The following is an 8722-nucleotide window of genomic DNA, read 5'->3' on the forward strand; positions in this document are numbered from 1 at the left end:
GATGAACTCTTGCTCTGTTGCCCAGGCTGGAGTGCAGTGATGCGATCTCGGCTCGCTGCATCCTCTGCCTCCTGGGTTCGATTCTCCTGCCTCAGCCTCTCGAGTAGCTTGGACTACAGGTGCACACTACCACACATGGTTAATTTTTGTATTTTTAGTAGAGATGGGGTTTCACCATGTTGGCCAGGATAGTCGCAATCTCCTGACCTCGTGATCCAACCGCCTCAGCCTTCCAAAGTGCTGGGATTACAGGCGTGAGCCATACTGTTGACACAGATGTACTATTATACAGGCTTTGTTGTTCCATTTATGGAGCACAGGCAGAGTAGACTTTGCAGAATTCTTAAGAGTCCTAGAAAGTTCAGAATGGTAAATGAGCAATGGCTTCAGCTTAAAAGTCACCAGCTACATTAACCCCTAATGATAGTGAGCTTGTCCTTTGAAACTTTAAAGTCAGACATTGACTTCTCTCTAGCTCTGAAAGTCCTAGATGGTATTGTCTTGCAATATAAGGCTATTTCATCTACACTGGAAATCTGTTTTTTAATGGAGCTACCTTTATCAATGATCTTAGCTAGATTTTCTGGATAACTTGCTGCAGCTTTTCCTTCACCTTGTAATTATATGAAGAGGGTGTCTTTCCTTAAACCTCCTGAATCAACTTCTGCTGGCTCCATACTTTTCTGCAGCAGCTTCCTCACCTCTGTCAGCCTTCACAGAATTGAGAGTTAGGGCCTTCCTCCGGATTAGGTTTTGGCTTAAGGAAATGTTGTGGCTGGTTTAGTCTTCTCTATAGACCACTACAACTTTCTCCATATCAGCAATAAGGCTGTCTGGCTTTCTCATCTACTGTAACTGCTACCATAGTAGCACTTTCAATTTCCTTCAAGAACTTTTCCTTTATATTCACAACTTGGATAACTGGTGAGAGTCCTAATTTTTGGCCTATCTCAGCTTTTGAAATGCCTTCCACACTAAGCTTAATGATTTCTAGTTTTTATTTTAAAGTGAGAGGCATGACTTTCTTTCATTTGAACACTCAGAGGCCATCGCAGGGCTATTAGCTGGCCTAATTTCAATACTGTTGTGTCTAAGGGAACAGGGAGGCCTGAGGGGCAGGAGAGAGGTGAAGGAATGGCTGAGCTGGTCCATGAAGCAGTCAAAACACATACAGCATACACTGTCTTACACGGGCAGGGAGCGACTAGAACTCTCATACACTGCTTGTGGGAATATAAAATGCTACAGTCTTTGAAAAACAGTTTGATCGTTTCTCTAAAAATTAGACATATGCTTACCATATGACCCAGCAATACCACTCCTAGGTATTTACCCAAGAGAAATAAAATGACGTGTGAAGACTTGTACTTGAATGTTCACAGCAACTTTATTTGTAATAGACCAGAAGAGAAACAATGCTCACCAACTGGTGAATGGTAAACAAAATCTGATATCTACAGAGGACTAGTACTCAGCAATAAAAAGAATAAACTTCTGATACAGCCAACAACATGGGTGATAATTTCAAACTCACGCTAAGTGAAAGAAGCCAAGTTCAAAAGATTACATGCTGTGTGACTCCACTTACATAAAATTCTATAAAGGCAAAACTATAATGACAAAAGGCAAATCAGTGGTTGCCAAGGGCCTAGGGGCACAAGGAAATTGTTTGGAGTAATGGAAAAACATGCTATACATCTTGATTATGGTAGCAGTTTCACAATAGCATGTATTCAAAAACTGATTGAATTGTATACTTAAAATGCATGGATTTTACTTTAGGCAAAGCACTGATTAAAAATTTTTTAAGGACTGGGCACAGTGGCTCACCTATAATCCCAGCACCTTGGGAGGCCAAGGCAGGTGGATCACCTGAGGTCAGGAGTTCGAGACCCGCCTGACCAACACGGAAAAACCCTGCCTCTACTAAAAATACAAAAATTAGCCGGGTGTGGCGGCACACGCCTGTAATCCCAGCTACTTGGGAGGCTGAGGCAGGAGAATCGCTTGAACCTGGGAGGCAGAGGTTGTGGTGAGCCAAGATTGCACCATTGCACTCCAGCCTCGGCAACAAGAGTAAAACTCCATCTTAAAACAAAAAAAACGTTTTTAGGCCAGGCGTGGTGGCTCATGCCTGTAATCCCAGCACTTTGGGAGATCAAGGCGGGTAGATCACCTGAGGTCAGGAGTTCAAGACCAGCCTGACCAATATGGTGAAACCCTCATATCTACTAAAAATACAAAAATTAGCTGGGCATGGTGGCAGGTACCTGTAATCCCAGCTACTTGAGGCAGGAGAATTGTCTGGACCTGGGAGGCAGAGACTGCAGTAAGCCGAGATGGTGCCACCGCACTCCAGCCTGGGCGATAGTGCAAGACTCCATCTCAAAAAAAAAAAAAAATTTTTTTGAATTAAACAGGAAAATAAAAATCTCAAAGTGAGAAATGAGAAAGGAATCTTAAAGCCCAAAATAAAATGTATTTCTACATACCAGTAATAACCAGCTAGGAAAAAAATGAAGATCTTCATTAAACAAAAAGTATAAAATATTTGGTAATTAATGTAGTATTAAAAAAACATACCTTGGTCAGTTGTAAAGAAGGAATATAGCAGAACATCATGAAAATTTTGCCCCAGTTAAATAACAGCTGTAACATACTTCCAACAAAATCATTAACAAGGTACTTTACAGAACTTGGAAACTTGGAAAAATAAGTGGGCAAAAATATCAAAGAACATTCTGTAAAAACATAAGATAGGATTACCCTACTGAATACTAAAAGCAATGCCTAATCAAGGGATTGGGTCTCAATTCAGCTGATAAATGACTTTCTCTTACAAGCTAAATGCAAATGGGCTGCTGATTCATTCATTTGCTGACCATCTCTGACATGAGTTTCTGTTTAATATTTAAATAATACACCCATAAGAGAGATAATCTTTCATTTCCTAAATCACAGCTTATCAGTGTCATAACTAAAATGAACAATTCATGACCGAGATAAAATCCTTAACTCAAAGCCCATATGTAAAAAGTATTGCTGGTCAAAAATTATTTTTTCTTAAATATCTTTACATGAATGCCTTAAATCCTTCTGTTGTGTTATTTTGCCATATCATACACACTGAAATAAAGCTATGGTCTTGCATTCCTTGTAAGGTTAAGAATAAGATAATAAAACTAAACTAAAGTAAAATAAAGCTACAGCTTAATACCTGTCATGTGGACAAGGGAAGCTGTAGTCACATGCCATTTTCCATGGAAAAACACGTTACTTTTGAGTTATATCACAGTAGACTTTGAAGCATAAACCGACATTCCTCATCTCCTCCTCCCCCAAAAGCAACACACCTGGTCTGCGTTAGAGAATTCTACAGATTGATTCTCTTCTTGACCAAGTTAGGATTTAACTTACTGTCTTTTGATTTGACACAAGAAAACAGAACGCAACTTCGAGTTGTACTTCCCAAAATAGTGTAAAATGAGAACTGTTCCAGGTATCAAGATGCCGAGCAAACTCTTCTATTGAGCAAGTGAGCATCTTAATATTTCAAGCAAAATTAAACAGGGTTTTTTACTGCCCAACTTCTCAGAGCTCATAATATGCTAATTCAGACCAAATTTCCATGAGACGGATTTAATATGCAGCCTTTTTCAAGCTTACTTGATTAAAGGTTCTCATTATCACAAAGAACCATTAATTGCAGAGTCAAAAATACCTGTGTTCAAATGCTACATCTGCCACTCATTAACTATAAAATCTTGGGTAAGTAATCAGTTTTTCAACTGTAAAATGGGGAAAACAATACCTACACTTCAGGGAACTGATTTAAAGATGAGTTATATATACACATACGTAGTCAATTGTGGTTTTTAAAAAATTATATATACACAGAATTTAACAATGTGCCTGACAAATTTTCAATAAAACTGCAATTTGTCCTAAAAGCAGAAGTTGGTGATACCTGAACTTCCCATACTCTCCACCTCTCTTCTTTTCTCTTCACTGCTTTTGACTTTTCTCTCACTTTTCATTCCTAGATTTAACAATCCTACTTGATCTTCTTTTCATTTTAACTGTTAGTGAAGGTAGTCATGTTCAAAAGCTTTCCTACATATGGACTCACACTACTCAACGGGATACTGGAGGACAGGACGAAAAGAAAACACTGGGATGGAGACACGTTAATCAGTGAAAAAACCCAGACAATCAATCTCAGTATATATGGTGCATACGACTGTCCTATTAAAAATGAATTACACAAAAGAATGAAGTTGGACCCTATTATACAAAAATGGTCTCGAAAATGGATCAAAGACATACAAGTAAGAGCTAAGACTAAAAACTCTTAGAAGAATAAAGAGGTAGGCTTCATGACATTGGATGTGGCAGATTTCATGGATGTGACACCACGGCACACATGTCAGAAGACAGAAAAAATGACCCTTATCAAAAGTAAAAACTTGTGCACCAAAGGCCACTATTAACAATATCAAAAGACGACCCATATAATGAGAAAAATTATTTGCAAATTGGTCAGGCACAGTGGCTCATGCCTGTAATCCCAGCACTTTGGGAGGCCAAGGTGGGCGGATCACCAGGTCAGGAGATCGAGACCATCCTGGCTAACACGGTGAAACCCCATCTCTACTAAAAATACAAAAAATTAGCCAGGCATGGTGGCATGTGCCTGTAGTCCCAGCTACTTAGGAGGCTGAGGCAGGAGAATCCCTTGAACCTGAGAGGCAGACTGTAGTGAGCCGAGATCCTGTACTCCCGCCTGTGTGACAGAGGGAGACTCCATCTCAAAAAATAAAAAGAGAAAAAAGAAATTATTACTGCTAAGGGACTGACATTCAGAATATATCAAGAACTACAGCTCAACAACAATCAACCTAGCTAAAAAACAGACAAAGGACTTGAATAGACACTTCTCCAAAGATGCAAATAGTCAAATAAGCCTGTGAACAGATGCTCAGCATCACTAACCACTAGGGAAATACAAATCAAAACCACAATGAGATACCACTTCATACCCATTAGGATGCCTGATGAAAAACACACACACACCAAATTCAACTAGTGTTGGTGAGGATGTAGAAAAACTGAAACTCTTATGCATTGCTGGTGAGAATGTAAAATGTTGCAGTCACTATGGAAGATGGTACGGTGAATTCTCAAAAAATTAAATGTTGGCCAGGCGCAGTGGCTCACATCTGTAATCCCAGCACTTTGGGAGGCTGAGGCAGGTGGATCACCTGAGGTCAGGAGTTCAAGACTAGCCTAACCAACACGGTGAAACCCTGTCTCTACTAAAAATACAAAACTTACCCAGGCGTGGTGACGTGCGCCTGTAATCCCAGCTACTTGGGAGGCTGAGGCAGGAGAATCGCTTGAACCCAGGAGGCAAAGGTTGCAGTGAGCCAAGACTGCACGACTGCACTACACCCTGGGCAAAAGAGCAAGACTCTGTCAAGACAGAAAAGACAGAAAGAAAGACGGACAGAAAGACAGATGGAAGGAAGAGAAGAAGAGAGGAGAAAGGAAGGGAGGAAAGGAAGGAAGGAGGGAGGGAAGGAGGGAAGGAGGGAAGGAGGGAAGGAGGGAAGGAAGGAAGGAAGGAAGGAAGGAAGGAAGGAAGGAAGGAAGGAAGTCAGTCAAATGATGTACAATTACTATATGATTGAGCAATCCCACTTCTAGGTATATATCCAAAAGAACTGAAAGCAGGGTCTTGAACAGATATTTGTACACCAATATTCACGGTATTACTCATAGTAACTAAAAGGTGGAAGCGACTACTGCCCATCAACAAACAAACAGATACACAAAATGTGGTTTTATCCATACAGTCAAGTATTATCTAGCCTTCAAAAGGAAGGAAATTCTGAGATACACTAAAACACAGATGAGCCTTGGGGGCATCACTCTAAGTGGGAAAGCCAATAACAAAACAAAATACTGGTAGAGTTCATTTATATGAGGTACCTAGTGTAGTCAAATTCACAGAGACAGAAAGGAGAACAAAGGTTGCCAGGGTTTGTGTGGAGAGAGGGGAATGAGGAGTTAAGAGTTTAATGGGTGCAGTAGTTCTCATTAAACTTATCTATGGTTTTGCCTTCCATGCAGTCAACCATAGTCTGAAAATATTAAATGGAAATTTCCAAAACAAAGTAATTCATAAGTTTTAAATTGTGAGCCATTCTGAGCAGTATGATGAAGTCTCATGCGGTCCTGCTCCCGCTCCCTCCTGCCTGGGAAGTGACTCATCGCTTTGTCCAGCATCTCTATGTTGTATATGTACATTACCCCTACTACCCACCAGTTACCATCTTGGTTATCAGATTGAATAAACAGTATATGCAGGATTCAGTACTATCTGCAGTTTCAAGGTATCCACTGGGAGTCTTGGGATGTGGATAAGAGGGGACTACTGTACAGTTTCAATCTGGGAAGATTAAAGAGTCCTAGAAAGGGACGGCAGTGATGGTTGGGTAAGTATGTGCATGTACTTAATGCCACTGAGTTCAGTGACACTTAAAAATGGTCAATTTTACGCTATATTTTACTGCAATATAATAGCGGGACTGCATAGGACTTTGTGTATACATGTGCTTTCATGCACACATTTCTAGAAGGAAAGAAAACTGTTTTTTGTTTTTGTTTTTTGAGACGGAGCCTTGTTCTGTTGCCCAGGCTGAAGTGCAATGGTGTGATCTTGACTTACTGCAACCTCCACCTCCCAGGTCCTAGGGATTCTCCTGCCTCAGTCTCCAGAGCAGGTGGAATTACAGGCACGCGCCACCATGCCCAACTAATTTTTGAATTTTTAGTGGAGTGAGGTTTCACCATATTGGCCAGGCTGGTCTCAAACTCCAGACCTTGTGATCTGCCTGCCTCGGCCTCCCACAGTGCTGAGATTACAGGTGTGAGCCACTGCGCCTGGCCAAGAAAACTGGTTATAAGCTTTCTTGGAGAGGGAGACTGGAAGATCAGGAATGAAAGTGATTTATAATAAAAGCTAGAGGGATTGAATATAGTGGTCTCCTATGTATCCACAAAAGCTGGTTACATATTAAACGGTACCAAATGACATTCAAGATATATTAAATAGAAAAAATCATATAACAAAACACCATTTACCATTTTAACATTACTTTCATATACACACACAGAGACACACAATCTCCAGCTGGCCACAGTGGCTTACGCCTGTAAACCCAGTGCTGTGGGGGGCCAAGGCGAAGGACTGCTTGAGGCCAGGAGTTCAAGGTTACAGTGAGCTATGACGGCACCACTGCACTCCAGCCTGGGCAACAGAGCTAGACCCTGGCTTTTTTTTTTTTTTTTTTTTTTTTTTTTTTTGTTGTTTTTTTTTTTTTTTTTTTTTTTTTTTTGAGACGGAGTTTCGCTCTTGTTACCCAGGCTGGAGTGCAATGGCGCGATCTCGGCTCACCGCAACCTCCGCCTCCTGGGTTCAGGCAATTCTCCTGCCTCAGCCTCCTGAGTAGCTGGGATTACAGGCACGCGCCACCATGCCCAGCTAATTTTTTGTATTTTTAGTAGAGACGGGGTTTCACCGTGTTGACCAGGATGGTCTCGATCTCTTGACCTCGTGATCCACCCGCCTCGGCCTCCCAAAGTGCTGGGATTAAAGGCTTGAGCCACCGCGCCCGGCCGACCCTGGCTTTTTAAAACCAATCACAGAGGTAATGATAGAGACCGCTGAGGAAAAAGAGACTATTTTATCATTCTGGTACAAGCGGATTCCTAAGTAATCCATACACAGATATATAAAACTTAATTCTAGATGGATTAAAAACTTGTATGTGAAAGGCAAAGCTTGAACCCTAACCCTAACCTATTCCTATTTAGAGGAAAATATAGGAGGCTGTCTTTAAGATTTCAGGCTACAGAAGAATTTCTTAGCACATAAAAAGCACTCACCATAAAAGAGAATGGTAGATTCTACTCTCAGATATATAAATCCGAGGAAAACTCTGAAATGTGAACTCCAGGTAAACATACAAGAAGGTTCACAAGGCCGGGCATGGTGGCTCATGCCTGTAATCCCAGCACTTTGGAAAGCCGAGGTGGGCGGATCACGAGGTCAAGAGATCAAGACCATCCTGGCCAACATGGTGAAACCTCGTCTCTACTAAAAATACAAAAATTAGCTGGTGGTGGTGTGTGTCTGTAGTCCCAGCTACTAGGGAAGCTGAGAGAGGAGAATTACTTGAACCCAGGAGGTCAAGGTTGCAGTGAGCCAAGATCACGCCACTGTATTCCAGCCTGGCGACAGAGGGAGATACTCCATCACTCACACACACACACACACACACACACACACACACACACACACGGCAGGGCGTGGTAGCTCAAACACGCAAACACACACAGCAGGGCGTGGTAGCGCACACACACGCGCGCGCGCGGCAGGGCATCATAGCTCACGTTTGTAATCCAGAACTTTGGGAGGCCGAAGCAGGTAGATCACCTGAAGTCAGGAGTTTGAGACCAGCCTGAACAACATAGAGAAACCCTGTGTCTACTAAAAAATACAGAATTAGCAGGGCATGGTGGAACACGCCTATAATCCCAACTACTGGGAGGCTGAGATAGAAGAATCGCTTGAACCCAGGAGGTGGAGATTGTGGTGAGCTGAGATCATGCCACTGCACTCCAGCCTGGGCAACAAGAATAAAATTCTGTCTCAGAA

The 8722-nt window shown here is 41.8% G+C and overlaps 1 protein-coding gene across 2 annotated transcripts in view; it reads right to left on the reverse strand.

Moving 5' to 3' along the window:
- Window positions 1-8722, reverse strand: part of SPPL3 (signal peptide peptidase like 3) — a 149807-nt gene that overhangs the window by 118668 nt on the left and 22417 nt on the right. The gene's annotated exons all lie outside the window — the stretch shown is intronic.

Source organism: Cebus imitator, unplaced genomic scaffold (assembly GCF_001604975.1).
Source record: "Cebus imitator isolate Cc_AM_T3 unplaced genomic scaffold, Cebus_imitator-1.0 Scaffold434, whole genome shotgun sequence".
NCBI lineage: Eukaryota > Metazoa > Chordata > Mammalia > Primates > Cebidae > Cebus > Cebus imitator.